The sequence below is a fragment of the Pinus tabuliformis genome, chromosome 7, assembly GCF_031772625.1.
Source record: "Pinus tabuliformis cultivar Carrire ecotype Pingquan chromosome 7, CPIR1, whole genome shotgun sequence".
Classification (NCBI taxonomy): Eukaryota; Viridiplantae; Streptophyta; class Pinopsida; order Pinales; family Pinaceae; genus Pinus; species Pinus tabuliformis.
Window position 1 is genome coordinate 556,371,389 of NC_142293.1, and position 19,710 is coordinate 556,391,098.

Genomic DNA, 19,710 nt, shown 5'->3' on the forward strand with positions numbered 1-19,710 from the left:
CTTAGATTGCTAAGAATTTTTGTTTTAAAGTCATTAAACAAATTTCCAAGTTTAGCTTTAGTTATTGATCTTGATGTTGATTTACTTACTCTTTCCCTTCCTCTTGATATTTGTTTGCATGTTTCACAAATTTATTCAAATGATAATTGGTATACATCACCTCTACTCATGATATCAAGGACATCCTAAATGAGTTTTTAGTGTGTTAGATCCTAAATGATGTAGTTTTGCCCTCTTGACATTATACATTAACCTCTCTATTAGATCATCAAGGATATCATCTTCTGCTTGAGTCATTCTAAAGATTTCTTGTTTAAGATCATGATATTTATATTTTAGAAATATCTTTCGCATATCATTCCATGATCTTATTGAATTAATCCCTAAACTCATGAACCATTTAAGAGTTCTATCCTTAAATGTTGTTGGAAACAATCTCAATTTTTGAGTGTTTAATAATTAACTATAAGATCTACAAATACCATGGAAGTTGGGAAGGAAAGATGGACTGACGTTCTTCATATGCACACTCACATCAGTATCTTTAATGGGAAATCCAAGAGGATATTCTTCATTGTCATCATCTCCATCCATTTATTCTACCTTCTCCGTCACCTCCTCTTCTTCTACCTACAAAAGTGAATGGTGATGTGGCTCTTACTGCACCATGTGATCAAATGGGGGGGTTGGTGTTGGAGAATTTTTTTTTTAAATAAAAATATAGAATGAGAATGTTAATGTAATGCAATTTTCTGTTCTTGAAATGAAAGATGCCTAATGGATTTTTTTCATTTTTGTCGAAAGTAAAAGACCTAAATCAACTATGGGAAGAAAACAATGCATAATTTGACACCTCCCTGACAATGACGCCAAAAAGTGATGAGCATCAGTATTGCAACAAGAATGTTGCAACCACCAAGGCTACCAACTTTAATTATCAACACGGGGTTCATACAAACTTAAGAGGTATCAACACTATATTTGCAGCATACAATGTGTCCTTCTCTTGTTGATCTAATGTAATGGAGCGAATGTCATGAAATCAAAACATAAACTAATTGTAAAAAATGGAATTTTTATTCTATTTGCAAGAAATGGACATGCTACTTTCCCAACTTGTAAATGCTAACTAATCAATTCATGGAAGGAAAAAGGTTAATCCACTTGTAGAAAGAAACCTATTTTATGTTACATAATTCATTAAACTACCAATCAGAATTGCATGTACCATATACCTACTTCACACTTTCTTGTAAATCAGTAACCTACTTGTAGCAGAGTTGTGATAAAGAAACTAAGTCTACTATGTGCCTGCAGTGAATAGAAGGAAGGGTTGGAGTGGTTTAGGATCTTCCCCTGATCATAAAATCATAGCTGGGGGTCATTATTCATCTAGACTAAGTCATAGTCGCAATGAGGGTCAAAACTAATGAAGGAAAGTGGTGTTATAGGTTTGCTACAGGAAGAGATAACTCACTGAATGACCAAGGAAATCAAATGAAAATTGGATGGGATTTTTAAATGACCAACCTAATCAAGTGAAAATGAAATGGGGTAATTTTTTTTATTAAATTAATTTTTTTTATGACCTAATACAAGAGGAATAAACTCAAATGAAACTCACTAACATGTTCTTAAAAATAACATAAAATTACTACTATTTTCTACAAGGGACTTCCAGAAATTTTAGATTTGTGAATAAGTAAACTAATCCAATTTGTTCAATGATGACTATGACCTTCCAAAGCTATTCCAAGGATGAAATAATGTTTTTGACTCTATAAATAACCTGAAACAAGAACTCAATTCAACCATTTAACCTAATCCTACAACAAAAAATCATCAATACTAAATGCAAAAATAGGAAAAACAAGAACAAGAGATGCATGTGAATAAGAAGTGAAAAAAAGAAAAGTAAATTATACAAAAGGTATCTCAGGCTCGTGGGATGGCCAAGCCCAAGGAAACTCAGATTCCTATGAAGGATACCAAGCTTTAGAAGCTAAAAATGGCACCAAGCTTCATTATTTGAATCAATCCAATTACATCCCTGCTAGAAATGAAAGTGGAGTTGCAAAAATACAAGTTTTATCCACAAGAAGACTAAGAAAAACCATCCCCTAGAGGAAAATTCGAATTGGTACTTATACAAAGTGATGAGGAAGCATTTTCCTTGAAAGGAGGAAGCTTTCCCCTCCAAAATCATTAAAATAGTGGATTTGGTTCCCAACACTAGGAATTTGCATTAAATGACAGGGAACACATTCCTAGATTTTCTCAATCATTGGAGCTCTAGAATTTGTGCAATAATTTCATAATATCTTGTTGATTTATTATCCAATCTTTATCCTCCTATAGTAGGGAGAAAGTCCCTAGATTATCTCCTCCTCCAAATCTTCATAATCTGCCCAATATTCTCACAATATTCTTCAAAAATAAATAATATTAGGCACAAATATGCAATTATCCATAAACCTTCCTAATGAACATATTAAAGTTAAAAATATGTAATCTAATGTAAAAAGAGAGGTTTAATGTGTTTAAGGATGGTCAAATGGGCCTTAATTTATGTCTAATTTGGAGGCCCATCAATTCTCAGAATATTCTACAAAAATAAATAATACTAGGCAAATAATATGGAATGAACTCTAAACCTTCTTAAGAACATATTAAAGCTAAAAAAACATTATTAATTTTAGAAGGAGAGGTTTAATATAGCCTTCATGTGCATAAGAAAGGTATATGGGCCTTAATTTTTGTCTAATTTGGAGGCCCATCAGCCACCATGATCAACGATCCTTGCCATCTTCGATTTGACTATCCAAATATGATTGGATGGAGAAATTATTGCTTTTGTTGAAACTTTGAAATCACTTCCCTACTCTCATGAAGTCACTTCTCCTCTACTTCTATGCAGACCTCAATTTCATTCATTTTCAAAATAGATCGAAGACTTCTCTGCTCAACTAGATTCAATTCTGCAATATGATCTCTAGCAACAAGACACCATCAATAAATCAAATAAAACACCAACAAAGACATGCTCTCAAGCTCCAACAAATATTGTCACAAATGCAATCATGAATAATACAATCATCAAGCAGCATAAAATCTACTCCATATAAATTCTACTACAAAAACCATGAATCAAATCTGCTAAATAATGCTATACTTCAGAATTCTAATACAACACTGCCATTTTCACACGTTCACAATGTATATCCACTCTCAACTAGGTCTAAAGAATTCCTTCTCTATGAATCCTTCACCCATTCACTCTCACACTAAACCAACCATCACCTAGCTCCAAAAAATGAAGAATATAACCTGGGATCAAGAGTGCCCGAAGTTGACAAAATCCAACCATAATCATTACTACTTGTGAAATAAAGGTGTTCACACCCATTGGATAACTTAATTAACCATTTATGACCTTTACCAATTAATTTCTAATCTTCCACGAATATGTAAGTCGAAATAATCTAGATGTGCACAAGGAATGCAGAGAAATTCTAGCTACAAACACAACCGCGTGTAAGAAACTGGCTGATCTCGGCTAAAACTACATGGTTAATCTTGTCTCCATGTAGTTGAAGTCGTTCAACTGCATGCACAGGCTTAGGTCCATGTGGTTAGTGTAGAGGATGGGAGAAAACCAAACATCCCTAGTTGAGAACCTCAACCACCTATTGGAACCTCTCCTCTAGCTATTGTACAAGCCTCCAAACCTTTGTCAAGTCCTTTGAAACCTCTACAAATAGCCTAAGAATGTGTCCCATGTGTTACTACCAAGTTGAACTAGAAGCTAACAAACAAGGGTTGGAAAGACTGCCAACAACTCCTCAACTCTCCTCAACCACCTGTACAAGCTACAACACATCTAAACACACTCTATAGAACCTTTGTAAGAACATCATCATGCCAACATATTGTTGCAACAAGTCACCTCCACAAGAATAGATGAAGACCTAATATGCCAACTCAACTAACATGGCATCTCAACAACATGAATTCCACTTGAGGCATCATCTCCATCACATGTAGATATGGAACATCCACAAATTCCATCATCTGACCATCATGAGCGTGACAATATACAGTTGACATCAATGTTAAAACAACAAGCTCAATGCCAACTCAACTAGTTGCAGCCATGTTACAAGGAAGGAATCCAAACATTAGCTAGACTACATAGGGTTGGCATCAATGCCAACATGAGCTAGCTATCATCATGAACCAATGCTAACATCAGTTGGCTTGAACCAGGCACACCATAATTCAAATAATCTCCCCCCTTGGCATTGATGGAAACCATACACAAACTCTAGACCAACATCCTTTATCATGCCCCCTTTGACATCAATGGAAAAGGGTCAACTCCATCTGATAAGGCAACAAAACTGAAGCATAAGCACTAGAGTAATTAATCTCTACGTGGATGAGAAATGATCCATATCAACCAATGACCATACTCTCCACATTTTTAGCAAGAAACATACTAAACTAATCAACATATAGAGAAACATGTCCAACCAACAACCTCTAGCAGCAACAAAAATATACTAACATAAGGAAACCATACAAGCATCAATGAGAAACATCATAATAACAACCATGAGAAACATAAAGTAAATGTAAAATGCAGAAAAGCACCAACCAACACTCTCCATAGCAGTTTTTGTAACTTATTTTTACCTTTAGAATAATTTGCAAATTTCTTTTATTGTAAAAAAGAAAAAGAAAAGAAAAAGAAAAAATAAGAAAATAAAATAAGAAATGAAATGAAAAATAGAAAAGAAATAGAAAAAGAAAGAAAAAGAAATAAAGAGAAAAGAAAAAGAAATAATGAAAAAGAGAAAAAATATTTTTATTTTAGAAAATAAGCGTGCACATTTAAATGTCGCTATGTTGTATAATTTTATTTGGAAAATATGTATTTTTAAAATAAAGTTTGATGTGATTGCCACAAGCGACATATTTTGTATGCAACTTTCAACAATTAAGATGGCGCACGCCAAGATCAATGAAACCCGATGAATTGCAAAACCCCCCGCATTCTGGACAATTAATGGAGAGGGGGGGTTTGTAAAGCAGTTTCCCCATTCCCACTTTTATAGACCTATCAAGCTCCGATGAATTGTGGGACCCTCTTCGCTTGAAACCATTTACCACAAAACCCCCCTGGAAAACCACTTACCCTCCTCCGTCATTACCTCCGCCATTCTTACCCTCCTCTAACCATGCACCATTTTTAACTTCAACTACTTCTCCTGCTAAACTAGTCAAGCGACCATTGTTGCATTTATTCTTCCCACCAAAATTCAAATCATTTGATTCCCCACACCAATAATGGTTAATTAAAAAAAACCATTATGATGAAAATCATAAAGCCATTACCTTGCTAAAGCAAATCCTTTTACCTCCTACCTGCAAGTAGAATTTTGATAACATCATCTGAGCAAATTCCAATGACCAACAAATACTGATCATCGCTATTCTTGGGTAAATTCTCAAATTATCCTCATTAATTTTTGGTTTTTCCCAAATGTTCAGCCATAAAGGAAAATCTAAAATATCTATAGAGAATCCTCTTCTACCTCCTATGAATAATTTGGATGAATTACCTATGGTAGACACCCACTTCAAGATTACTGAAAACAATTGTAAAATCAACTTGTATGAGCTTCACAATTGGGAATTCTAGAAGTATGAGGACGCCAGTGAAAAATTCTCTTTGTAGGAATCTTTACTTCCTTAGTTATGTTTCCCTCAAACACATCATTTCCCATAATTTGTCACCTGGTATGGAGCCTAATAAATTCCAAGTCAGAAAGTTATAATTGCTCAAAATAATGAAATCCTTTTCTTCATAAGCTCTAAATTGATTTGTCAAGCCTTGCAAATAAAACCTCTGGACTCTCTTCACCCTTTTTCTACTGATTCGCTTATGGAGATTTACCATAAGCTCTATTTCTTAGAGAGAGCTCATTTTTTTGAGTTGTTCTTACCAGAGAACTCTGAATTACCTAGGAAAAACCTACCTTATCCCTCTGCAATGTTCCCTGAGATGTCTATGCATGTTATTTCCATGGTTTCTTGTCTGTTAGGTTATCTGAATGATCAGTGGGTAGATAAGGTTATCTAAGGGTTGTTATCGATATTTTCATCTAGAAATAAACCTTCAATTATGTTCAATTACAATCAATTTTTGTCGGATGCAATTCATAATCAGTTCCAAAAGTTTAGTGCTGAAGGATCATTCAAGCACCAATCCATTTTGGTTTACTTGTTTTTATATCATTAGTCAAAAAGGTTCAAATTTCCTCTACATAAATTGGATGTTGAAGGAAAACAACAGTCAGTAATTCATTGGGCTTCATTATTCAGGAAAAAGTTTGAAGATTTCTCTTTCAGTGACTTTGTTAATCAATTTTTGTCTATGGCAATCTGTTTGTTAAATAGTGATGCAGTTCCTAGGGTTTCCATGGAAATTAAAAGGATTATACACTTGAGTGAGAAGTCTAAATTTGGAGGCTGGTATTTGTAACATAATTTTACTGAGATTAGAATCTATGGTTGCGAGCTTCCACCCTAAAAACTACCAGTGTTCCTACCCATAAGATTTTTTCCATTATAATATATTGGAAAGATGATGGACATGGATGATGTTCATTTTTTTCCAGCAAGCAAAAATCTCAATTTAAACTAAATCCACAAGTTGGCCCATTCATAGCCAATTGCCGAAAAAGAAGTTAATGATTTGTTAAGCCAGATGACAGTTAGATTGAGTTTCAGTTGGTCATATGATCCATTAGGAGTAATATCATCAATGAAAGTTGGACAGAAGTCTGCACCATATGTGCACATTGCAAAGCTTGAGATTGAACAAGATAAAGGGGCTAGATGATCTAATTTTAAAGTTAGGATTGAATCCTAAAGGTGTAAAAGTAGTGGAAGAAATAATAAAAAGCATAAATGTAGAGATCCAGGAACTAAGGAAACAACTGAAGTTACCAACAAATGAACATCCTTAAGCACATGAAGTAGGATAGCTGGAGAAAGAAAAAGAAAATATGATTCATATGCTTTTGGAACGAAATGTGCAGATTCAAAAAATAGAGGAAGAGATGGAGAAATTAATCAAAGAAAAATAACTTCAAATTAGTATTAGAGTAGGAAATCTATAACAGTAGCATTATCAACAACAAAGACAGAGTCTACTAGTCATAATCCAACAGAAAAATTGTCAAAAGCTATGGGAGACCTATAATTGAAGGACATGGAAATTGAAAAGATAAGAGCTCAGTTGGAGAAGGCCCAAGAAAATAAAATCAAGGCTGACAATGCATACCTTTTTGAAGTACATAAAACCTTCATATTAACTAAAACATTAGAAAAATATATGAATGAGTCAGTGACTGTCCTCACATTAACAAAAGTCAGAGAAATTTTTTTGGTAAATATTAATTTGTTTTTTTTTTATAATTATGGACATCAATAGAAATTATATTTGAAAAAGAACAACTTGTTAATAGAGAAAATGAAGCCATAACACAGATCAAAGAGGAGTTGGAGCACAATTCTAGAGAAGCCACCAAAATTATAAAATTCCTAAACTCCAAAACTAAAGAAGAGTTGGAAGACTTAGGGATCGAGGAAAAAAATGAGACACTCCTCACAATAAGAAGAGCTATGACAAAGAGAAACCTCATGTTACAGCTCGAGAACAAGTGCCAAAGTATGAAAGTTTAGATAAATAAATTTCATATAAAATTCTCTATTTTGCTTAACAGAGGTCTTCTTCCTTTGACTGATCAAAATAATCACCTCATTTCACAAGAAAGTTACCAGGAAAGATTGTACAAGATAGAAAATGATCATTCCAATTTTTCTAAGGTAAAAGGAATGATCACTAGTAAAGATTTCTTAGAAGGTTTGCAAGATTATTTATTTATTGAATTGTTGGCATTATGACACAAACTTTACACTATGGCATAGGTATTGTCCTTGATGGCAACTCACTTGGAAAATTACTCAGATGATAGTTCAGGCTCACATGCTCTTAGAATAAGGGAAAAGGAGGTATACGCAGGTTCCCATTGACCAAGCCACGTATACACGCGGATTCACAGACCAAAAGACGTGTATGCGTATACATGCACTTTCATGCACAGAAAAGCATGTACAGTTTGGAAAACTTGGTTTTTGGTCCTTGGTATTTGGACCTATGGTTTTGGACCATGGTATCTCGTCTGAAGTGTTGAACCCAGGTATTTGGACCCAGGTTTTGGTTCTAAGTGGTTTTGGACCATGGTATTGAGTAAGGCCTAAGACTATAAAAGGAGGAGGAGATCATTAGGCAAATGCACTCAAGGATTGAATATCTTATGAAGAGCAAGATCTAGTATACTGGTCATTGGGTTATGGTGCATTGCTAGATCTGAATCAAGGAGGAACCTGAGCACTAGAAGAACGATAAGTTCTTTTGATGGGTCAAGATCTTAAGGCTTGAAGAGAAGTATCTTTGTGTGATTTTGATCTTTTATATTTGGCTCATGACTTGATTTGTAAATCTGATGATCTGGGTAGAACTGATGTCTGAATAGTTGAAAAGGGTAAATTATCTTTTACAGATCTGTACACAAGTTCAGCACAGCAAAGACACGTATACACGCTGGTTCGGTAATTCAAAACTGCGTATACGTAGGTTTGCCTTAATATAGAAGCATATGCATGTAGGTTATAAATATTGAAGTAGTGTACATCCCATAATATATGTTTTAGCTACTTCTGTTTATTGCTGCAGTGTTCTGGGTTCAGGATTAGTTTCTGGTTACTATTACTATATTCTGGCTACTGAGAAGAGTGATTGTTTGATTTAGTTTTGGTTGGTGCAAAGAAGAATGGTTGATGCAGGTATATTTAATATTTGATTGATATTATTGATGGATCCAGTCTGAAAATTTATGAAACGTGGTCCCTGGAAGAAAAGAGAAGGTTGTAGCCTTCTGTAGGTCAGCACCTACGTACTAGTACATCAGCTAGTACAAGAGCTAAGGGGGTTGTAGCTCCCTTCCAGGAGAAGCTGGAGAATGAGAGAAGTTTGTAGCCTTATATAGGTAGAAGCCTACATACTGGTATAAGACTGCACCAGTATAGAAATATTGTAAAAAGAAGTTTCTTATTAAAAGAAGATAGAGACGAATTGCAGCAGGTGGTTTTCACCCACATTGGGTTTCCACCTTATATCTTGTGTTCATGTGTGTGATTGCCTGTACTATTTACTACACTTGATTACTATTTTATGATTTTGATACACAGATTAAGATCAGCTAACTAAATTATAAGTCTGTAATATATATGCAGTTTTCTCTAAACACAGTTGCGTATATACGCAGGTTGAATTAACAGAAGTAGCATATATCAATCTGTTTATGGAAATGAAAAATTGTTAAATTTCTAATACTGATTCACCTCCCCTCTCAGCATTATTTCTAACAATTGGTATCAGAGCCGGTCCTTCAGAAGAAGCTTGATCGCTTGAAGGAAGATCTATCATCATGAGCAACTATGAAAAAGAGGCATCCATCAGGCCACCAATTTTTGATGGGAGCAACTTCATCTATTGGAAGTAAGAATCACAACCTATCTTCAATCTCTTGGAACAGAAGTTTTGGATATCATGGAAGGAGGATACACATTTCCAGCAGCAACTCCTATAGATACGGTAGGTAAAAACCAGTATGAAAGAAATGCAAAAGTTGTCAATAATCTATTGGGGAGTCTATCACAATCAGAATTCGTCAAGGTTATGCAGCTCAAAACCGCCAAAGAAATATGGGACAAGATTGTTCTAAGCTATGAAGGAGATGATCAGGTAAAACGTGCAAAACTACAATCTCTCAAAATTCAATATGAAACTCTCAAAATGCACAATGATGAAAGTGTAGCTAATTATTTCCTACGTATAGATGAGATTGTTAATTGCATGAAAAATTTGGGTGAAGAGATAAAAGAATTTACTTTAGTTGAAAAGGTTCTAAGATCCTTGTCTTCTAAGTTTGAATCAAAAGTTTCTGCCATAGAAGAAAAGCAGAATCTTCAAAGTATTACTATGTCACAGCTGCACGGAATCCTAACTACTTTCGAAATGAGAAAATGGGGTCCATCAGACATGAGCAAAGCTTCAGGAAAAGGAGAATACAATGAGTCAAAACATACATCAAAAGGAGAGGAAGAATAAAATTTTGTCAAGAACCTTCAACGGGGTTCTGGAAGATTCAGAGCTAAGTTACCTTTCAAATGCTTTGCTTGTGGAAGAGTTGGTCACTATGCAACCAAATGTCCTCATAAAGATAAGCTTGATAAAGGTAAGGATCCGGTTAAATGGAATAGAAAACAGAGCGTAAGTAAGAAGAGCTATTATACACATGAAGGCAACGATGGACTTTAAAATAGTGATGAAGATGAACATGGTAATAATTATAGACTTTTGATGGCTTTTGAAGATGATGATTTCTTGGATGCTATAGATGAAGATGATCTCTATGAAGAAATTTCTAAACTTAAAATTTGTTTAGAAGAAAAGAATATGATTATAGATACTCTAACATTCCAACTTGCTGAAAGGGAAAAGCACAATGAAAAGTTAGAATGTGAAATTGTGGGACTTAGAAAAGATATTGAGAAAACAAAAGCTCTTAATCTTAGATTTGCTGAAGGATTTAAAACTTTAGATGAGATTATCAAAGTGCAGTGTTCTTCTCTAATAAAGACAGGTTTTGGATATACTGAAGAAGCATCTCAAACACAGAAGCCATCCACCTCCAAAAGTTATCTTGATGCAGCAAGGAGAAGTGAACAGGTTGACAATCGGCAGCAAAGGCATAAAGCAGATCACTAGGTAAATCGGGGTCAATCTACTTCAAGGATGAATAGAAGCTACAACCAACCATTGGTAAATCATTCCCAATTTGCTTCAACAATGAATATCAATGGAAACTACAATCATATGGTCAGTAGATTTGATAATCGCAGGAATTTCTTTAATGGCCAATTTTTCTCATGTCATAACTTTGGACACAAAGTTGTGCAATGTTTTGCCTACAAAACCATCATGACTAGAGAAACACAAAATCAAAGGAGTGTGACTGGGATCATGAAGAGGACCTACAATAATTTTTCTGCTCTTGAAAATGAAATAGAATGCTCTATTTGTAACAACTTCGATAATGAAGATTCTAAATGTAGGAGTAAGTTTGGACAAACATCTCAGAAGGAGCAAGCTTCATTGGGTCCCAAAACATGGAGAAAGAAAGAACCGAAAACAGAAAGATGTAGTATAGCCTTATATGCAGAAGGATAGGAAAATCAGTGGTACATTGATAGTGGATGCTCGAAACATATGACAGGTGATAAAGAAAAACTTAAGTCATATAGTGCCTTAGAAAAGGAAAGGAAGGTCTCATTTGGAAATGACACCCTTGCACTCATAAAAGGTAAAGGCTCTGTTCTTTTAAAAGAAAAGGTCAAAGCTAGAAATGTTATGTATGTTGATGGCTTAAAGCATAATCTATTGAGTGTTAGTCAAATGTGTGATCAAGGAAATGAGGTAGTATTTTGATCAAATGGATGTATTGTTCGTGAGCTTGATACAAGAGAAACAATGATCAAAGGCATAAGAACTCCAAATAATTTATACATACTCAAGGGAGGACAAAAACAATGCTATCTAAGCAAAAATGATGAACATTGGCTATGGCACAAAAGATTGGGGCATCTAAGCTTCCCTCAGATAAGGAAAGCATGCAAATATCAGACTGTTCACGATCTTCCTGACATCAGAATTCCAGACAATACAATATGAAAATCATGTCAGTTTGGTAAGCAAACCAGAACACATTTCCCTGAAAAGGAAGGATCAACTAGTAAGCCACTTGAACTTGTCCATACAGATTTATGTGGTCCATCAAGGAAAAATTCACCTAGAGGAGAAGAATACTTTATATTGTCCATTGACGAATTTTCCAGGATGTGTTGGATAGGACTTCTGAAGCATAAAGACAAATATTTCGAAAAGTTCAAAGCTTTCAAAGCCTTGGTTGAAAATGAATCAGATCGCAAAATCAAATGTCTCAAGTCTGATCGAGGAGGGGAATTTACCTTGGATAAATTTTTCAACTTTTGTGAAGAGCATGGAATAAGAAGGGAATTCTCTACTGCAAGGACCCCTTAGCAAAATGGAGTAGTAGAAAGGATGAACATAACGGTTCAACAAATGGCTCGTGCTATGCTTGATGAGTCTGGAACTCCTGCAACCTTCTGGGGTGAAGATGTTGAGTTGTGTTATATTCTTTCCACGTAGTTAATAGGGGGTTTGAAGGGCACCCGTAACCCCACTTTATGGGGTCCGGGTCAGCGCCCCAAAATTTTTTGGTTTTGGACCCTATGTTAGGCTGGGCAGACCCACCTATGCTTTTGTGCATGATTTTCGCACATGTTTTTTTTGGACGCGATGGTTTTTCTGTCCATGGTATTGGACGCGATGATTTTCGGTCCATGGTATTGGAGATGATGGTTTTCGGTCCATGGTATTGGATGCTTAAGCATGTATAAATATGTATTGTAACATTGAAAGGAACATATTGAAAAATCAAGCCAGTAGTACTAGTTTTGGGATCCAGGGGAAAATCTCTATGTATATGTGTTTTACGTGTTTTGCTCTTGCATTATTTATTTTTTGTGTTTTAGAATTCATATGCAGGTAATTTCTGTACGAGGTTAAAACATACATTTGGTATCAGAGTAGATTTGGCTTCAAGGGGACGCCTTTGTTGCTAAGGGGTTTTTCTCGGGCCTGTGGTAGACCCTGTTCAGTGGGAGATTTGCGAGATCAATTCTGGTGGTAAAAGAAGATGGTGAGTAGTGGAAAGATAGAGATCAAGAAATTTAATGGTTAGAGTTTTGGGTTGTGGAAACTCAAGATGGAGGATCTGTTGGTGGATAAATACTAGTGGATCGCAGTAGATCTGGGTACTAAACTAATGGGAGTGTCTGATGAAGAATGGAAGAAGTTGGAACGGAAGGCAAAGAGCACAATACGATTGTGTGTCTCAGATTTAGTATTGCTGAATGTATTAGGGGAAGCTACGACAAAGGCTTTGTGGGACAAGTTATGGACTTTGTACCAATCTAAGTCTCTAGTGAATAAACTGTTCCGCGGAAAAAGTTGTACAACCTGAGGATGAAAGATGGAGACTCGGTGACAGAGCATCTGAATGCATTTAATAGTGTGGTAAGTCAGTTAGCATCTGTTGATATTAAAATTTTATATGAAGATAAGTGCATCAGTTTGTTGTGTTCTCTACTAGATTCATGGGATAGTCTGGTTATTGCAATAGGTAGTAATGCAACTGCCTTGCAGTTTGATGAAATAGTCTTAGCCTTACTGATGGAGGAGATGAGACGGAAAAATGTGGAGAGCCAAAATGGTGATGCCTTGTTTGTACGAGGACGTCCCCAGAACAGAAACAAAAATAAGTCATCGAGTGGGAGATCTAAATCTAGAGGGAGATTTAAATCTCCAGGAAAACCTGTAAAGGTGGTGTGTTGGAAATGCAAAAAGGAAGGCCACTTCAAAAGGGACTATAAATATAAAGCTCTCGATAAAGGAAAGGGATCTGATGAGGCTCCTTCTGCAGAGGTGAAAACCACCTTAGATGAAGGTGGGGATGTGTACTTGGCTTCTTCAAGTACACATGTAGATCATGAGGCATGGTTGATTGACTCAGGTGCATCCTTTCACTTCACTCCCGATAGAAAGTGGTTCTGTGAGTATGAGAAATATGATGGTGGTGATGTCTTATTGGGGGATGACAGGAAGGCTAGAATAATTGGTCGTGGAAAAGTAAAGTTGAAGCTACAAGGTGGAAGGGTTAGAACACTTCCAGGTGTTCTACATATTCTTGCATTAGACAGAAATATGATTTCTGTTAGCAAGCTGGATGATGCAGGTGTAAAAGCAGTGTTCGAGAAGGATACCTGCAAGATGGTTCAGGGAGCACTGGTATTGATGCGGGGAGTTCAGATTGGAACTCTATACAAGCTGCAAGGTAGCACTATTGCTGATGGGTGCAACAGTTCTGTGGTTCTTAAAAGTGGAGCTGAAAATCTAGTGGTCTCTAGAGAAAAGACCATGTTGTGGCATCAAAGGCTTGGACATACTGGAGAGAAGGGCCTTCGAATACTTCATGTTGGCATTATGGCTACAGTGTTGTCCTTGATGGCAACCCATTCAGGTGACAGGTCACTGTACTTCAAGTCAGCAGCAGAGGTTGATGATCAACTATCAAATATTGAAGGAAATAAGGAGGACGCAGGTATACCTTACAGAAAGTGCGTACCTGCAGGTAAACCATGCAGGGACCGCGTCCAGAGACGCAGGCCAGCCGTTCAGGAGGTGCGTCCACCCAGTGCACACATTTTAAGGCAGATAAAAGCACACGTGGGGGTTTCTTGTGTTTTACTCTTGGTATCTAGCCGACGGTATTGTGTTTCTATGGTGTCGGCTCGTGGTATTGTTCCATGTTTTGAGGAGGAGCTTGCCTATATAAAGCAAAGGAGATCATTTGGTTTGGACATGTCTTTGGTTGAATATCTTATGAGGCTAGATCTGGTCTAGATCTAAAAGGGCGAATCTTCTGAAAGACTGAGATCTCTTTGGCGCATGATCAGATCTGTAGATCTGACTGTTTGGGTTACTCTTGAAGTCTTGAAATCATCTATGCCCGGAGGTACGCAGGTGCAGTAAGGGTTCAGGTGCGCCAGGACGCAGGCGCATAAGGGTTTAGGTGCGGCGGGACGCAGGCGCAGAAGGGTTCAGGTGCGTCCGGGACGCAGTGCAGTAACAGGAGATCTGCGTTGCGACGTAGGGCGACTAAGGTTCAGGTGCATCCTTGGAGCAAAAGGACGCGGCGCGATAGCATTTCTGGGTGCGTCTCTGCAGCAAAGTACGCGGCGCGATAGTGTTTCTGGGTGCGTCCCTGCAGCAACAGGACGCAGTGCAGTTCAAGGAACAGTGCGTGGGCACGCAGCGCAGCAGAAGGATCTCTGCGTGTGGACGCAGCGGAGCGGAAGGTTAACTGCGTCTGGTCGCAGGCCACAGAAGGGAAAATTGCGTCTCTGTCTTAAGATGTTCTGTTGATTGAATTTCTCTGTTGATAAGGTGTTATGGGTTAGTTCTGTTATTACTGATCTGATAAATGTAGAGGACTGTAACTGTGATGTACTTGATGATCATTTGATGCTTTATGAAAAGAAGTAGGGGGTTGTAGCTCCCTTCCAGGAGAAGACTGGAAAACGAGAGAGAGTTGTAGCTCTCTGCAGGTTGCAGCCTGCGTACTGGTAAAGGACTGCACCAGTACAAAATCATTGTAAAAGGAGTTTCTAATTTGAAAGAAGATAGAGACATATTGTAGCAGGTGGTTTTCACCCACATTGGGTTTCCACCTTACATCTTGTGTTCTTTGGTGTGACTATCTGTTTTCCTTGTTCATGCTCATTATTTTATGGTACTGACATGCAAAAATAATTCAAAGATCAAATAAGGAAGATTTATTAAATTGCTAGATAATACTGATTCACCCCCCCTCTCAGTATTATTTCCAACAATTGGTATCAGAGCAGGTCCTTCAGAGAAGCTTGATCGCTTGAAGGTAGATCGTTCATCATGAGCAACTACGAGAGAGAAGCATCAATCAGGCCACCGGTTTTTGATGGGACAAACTTCAATTATTGGAAGGTAAGAGTTACTGCATATCTTCAATCTCTTGGTACAGAAGTTTGGGACATTGTAGAAACAGGCTATGCTTTTCCTTCAGCTACTCCTACAGATCCAGCTGAGAAAAAGAAGTATGAAACAAATGCAAAAGCAGTCAGTACTCTGTTAGGATGTATATCCCAAACGGAATTCATGAAGGTAATGCACTACAAATCCGCAAAAGAAATATGGGACAAAATTGTCACAAGCTATGAAGGAGATGAACAGGTAAAGCGTGCTAAACTTCAAACTCTCAGGATTCAGTATGAGACTCTCAAGATGTATAATGATGAAAGTGTGGCTAACTATTTTCTTCGGGTAGATGAGATTGTTAATTGTATGAAAAATTTGGGTGAAGAAATAAGAGAGGCTATAGTGGTTGAAAAGGTTCTAAGATCTTTGTCTCCCAAGTTTGAATCTAAAGTATCTGCAATAGAAGAAAAGGAAAATCTCCGAATTCTCACTATGTCTCAGCTACATGGAATTCTAACTGCTTATGAAATGAGAAAGGGAGGTCCATCAGACAGAAGGGAAGCTGCTTTCAAGGCATCAGGCAAAGAAGATTACTATGACGCAAGTCATGTTCCAGAAGAAGAGGAAGAAGAATCAAATTTTGTCAGAAATCTTCAAAGGGGTTCTGGAAGGTTCAGAGGTAAGCTACCTTTCAAATGCTTTGCTTGTGGAAGAGTAGGTCATTATGCTGCAAAATGTCCTTATAAGGATAAAGGAAAGGAACCTGCTAGATGGAACAAGAAACAAAGTGCAAATAAGAAAAGCTACTACACCCATGAAGATAGTGATGGTCTATCAAACAGTGATGAAGATGAACGAGGTAATGAATATAAGTTATTAATGGCATTTGAAGATGATGATTATATGGATGCTATAGATGTAGATAACCTTTATGATGAAATCACTAGACTCAAGAGATGTATAGAAGAAAAGAATGTGATCATTGATACTCTACAATTTCAAATTGATGAAAAGGAAAAACATCTTGAAAAACTAGAAGGAGAAATTGTTGGTCTTAGAAAAGAGATTGAGAAAACAAAAGCTATTAATCTTAAGTTTGTCAAAGGATCTGAAACTTTGGATAAGATTATCAATGTGCAGCGGTCTCCTCTAAACAAGACAGGTCTGGGCTACAATGGAGAAACCTTTCAAGCATCCACCTCAAAGAGTTATCTTGATGCAGCAAGAAGAAATGAGCAAAAGAACAATGAAGATCATCAGGTAAAGCAGGGACGAATTACAAACAGAAACTATCAAGGGCAATCCATCTTAAGAGTGAACCAGCCACAGGTAAAATCTTCTCAATTTGGTCCAAGAATAGATGAAAATAGAAATTACAATCAGTTGGCTGGTAGATTCGATAACCGCAGAAGTTTCTTCAATGGACAATGCTTTTCTTGTCATAACTTTGGTCACAAAGCAGCTCAATGTGTTGCATATAAAACAATCATGACTAGGGAAGCTCAAAAACAAAGAAGTATGACAGGGATTACAAAAGGGACCTATAACAACTTTTCGGTTCTTGAAAATGAAGTCGAATGTTCTATTTGCAATAACTTTGGTCATGAAGAATCTGAATGCAGGAGCAGGTTTCAGCAGAAAAAGGAGCAAGCCTCAAGCACCAAAACATGGAGAATAAAGGAACCTCAAACAGAAAGATGTGGAATAGCATTTTATGCAGAGGGACAAGAAAATCTATGGTACATTGACAGTGGATGTTCGAAGCATATGACAGGTGATAAAGAAAAACTTGAATCTTATTCTGCTCTAGAAAAGGGAAAGAAAGTCTCTTTTGGAAATGATACTCCTGCAACTATAAAAGGAAAAGGCATTGCTCAGTTAAAAGAAAAGGTCAAAGCTGGAAATGTTTTGTATGTTGATGGATTGAAGCATAATCTTCTAAGTGTCAGCCAGATGTGTGATCAAAGAACCGAGGTTATTTTCAGATCGAATGGATGTCTTGTTCGTGATCTTGATACAGGTAAAACAGTACTCAAAGGCAAAAGAACTCCAAATAATCTGTACATATTTGAAGAAGGACAACAACAATGCTATCTGAGCAAGGATGAAGAGCACTGGTTATGGCATCGAAGGTTGGGACATCTAAGCTTCTCACAAATAAGGAAAGCATGCAAATATCAGGCAGTTCGCGATCTTCCAGATATCAAAATTCCTGACAACACCATATGCAGATCATGTCAGTTTGGAAAACAAACCAGAACTAACTTTCCAGAGAAAGAAGGATCAGCTAGCATGCCTCTTGAGCTAGTTCATACAGATACATGTGGTCCATTCAGGAAAAGAACACCTAGAGGAGAGGAATACTTGATATTATTTATTGACGATTTCTCCAGGTTTGTCTGGTTGGGACTTATGAAGCACAAAGATGAAGCATTCGAAAAATTCAAATCCTTCAAAGCCTTGGTTGAAAATGAATCAGGTCACAAAATTAAGTGCCTCAGATCCGACAGAGGTGGGGAATTTACTTCAAATGAATTTTTCGATTTCTGTGATGAACATGGGATAAGGATAGAATTCTCTACAGCTAGAACTCCTCAGCAAAATGGAGTTGTTGAAAGAATGAACAGAACAATCCAACAAATGGCTCGTGCTATGCTTGATGAATCAGGAACTCCCGCAACTTTCTGGGGTGAAGCTGCACATGCTGCGGTTGTTATTCTCAACAAAACAAATGTCCGGGTGAACAGCACTCAAACTCCTCATGAGCTTTGGAGTGGCAGGACTCCTTCGGTAAAGCACTTCAAAATCTTTGGGAGCAAATGCTATATCAAGAATACTGATGAGCAGCTTGGCAAACTTGAACCTAGGGCAGATGAAGGCATTCTTCTTGGTTACTCTCCATATAGCAAAGCATACAAGTGCTACAATAAAAGACTTGGCAGAATTGTTGACAGCATTGATGTAGTGGTTGATGAGAAGGGATACATTCCTAGGCAAGTCCATCATGAAGACATCGAAGAAGATGAAGGCTACCCTCAAAGACAGAATGATGAAGAAGAAGAACCTCAAGAAGAACCAGAGGAGCAAACAAGAATAGAAGAAAAGACTCCATCCAGATATGTTCAGAAGAATCATCCAGAATCTCAGATTGTGGGGCAGAAAGAAGCAGGTGTACAAATAAGAAGAACAGTTGCAGAAGCCTCAAGCTATTTGGCATTACTCTCCTCTACTGAACCACAAAATGTGAAAGAAGCATGCAAAGACGAATGTTGGGTGAAAGCAATGGATGAAGAACTTGAGCAAATCGAAAAGAACAACACTTGGGAGCTGGTTCCTAGACCAAAGGATAAAAATGTTATCGGAACAAAATGGGTCTTCAAAAATAAATTGAATGAAAAAGGAGAAGTAATTAGAAACAAAGCCAGACTTGTTTGTAAAGGGTATGCGCAGCAAGAAGGAATAGACTTTGAAGAAACCTTTTCTCCTGTTGCAAGACTTGAGGCCATCCGAATGTTCCTTGCTCTCTCAAGTTTTCAAAACTTCAAAGTATTTCAAATGGACGTGAAATCAACCTTTCTGAATGGAGACTTGGAAGAAGAAGTATACATTGAACAGCCAGATGGGTTCATTCTTGGAAATGATCCAAATCTTGTATGCAGATTGAAAAAGGCTCTCTATGGTCTCAAACAAGCTCCAAGGGCCTGGTACTACCGCTTGGACAAATATCTTCATCAACAAGGTTTTTCAAAAGGTTCAGCAGATAGCAATCTTTATATAAAAGTTGAAAATGACAAATTGCTAATACTTGTTGTGTATGTAGATGACATTATTTTTGGCAGCAATGAAGAAGCTATGAGTCAAAGCTTTGCCTCAGTCATGCAGAAAGAATTTGAAATGTCCTTGCTAGGAGAACTGACATA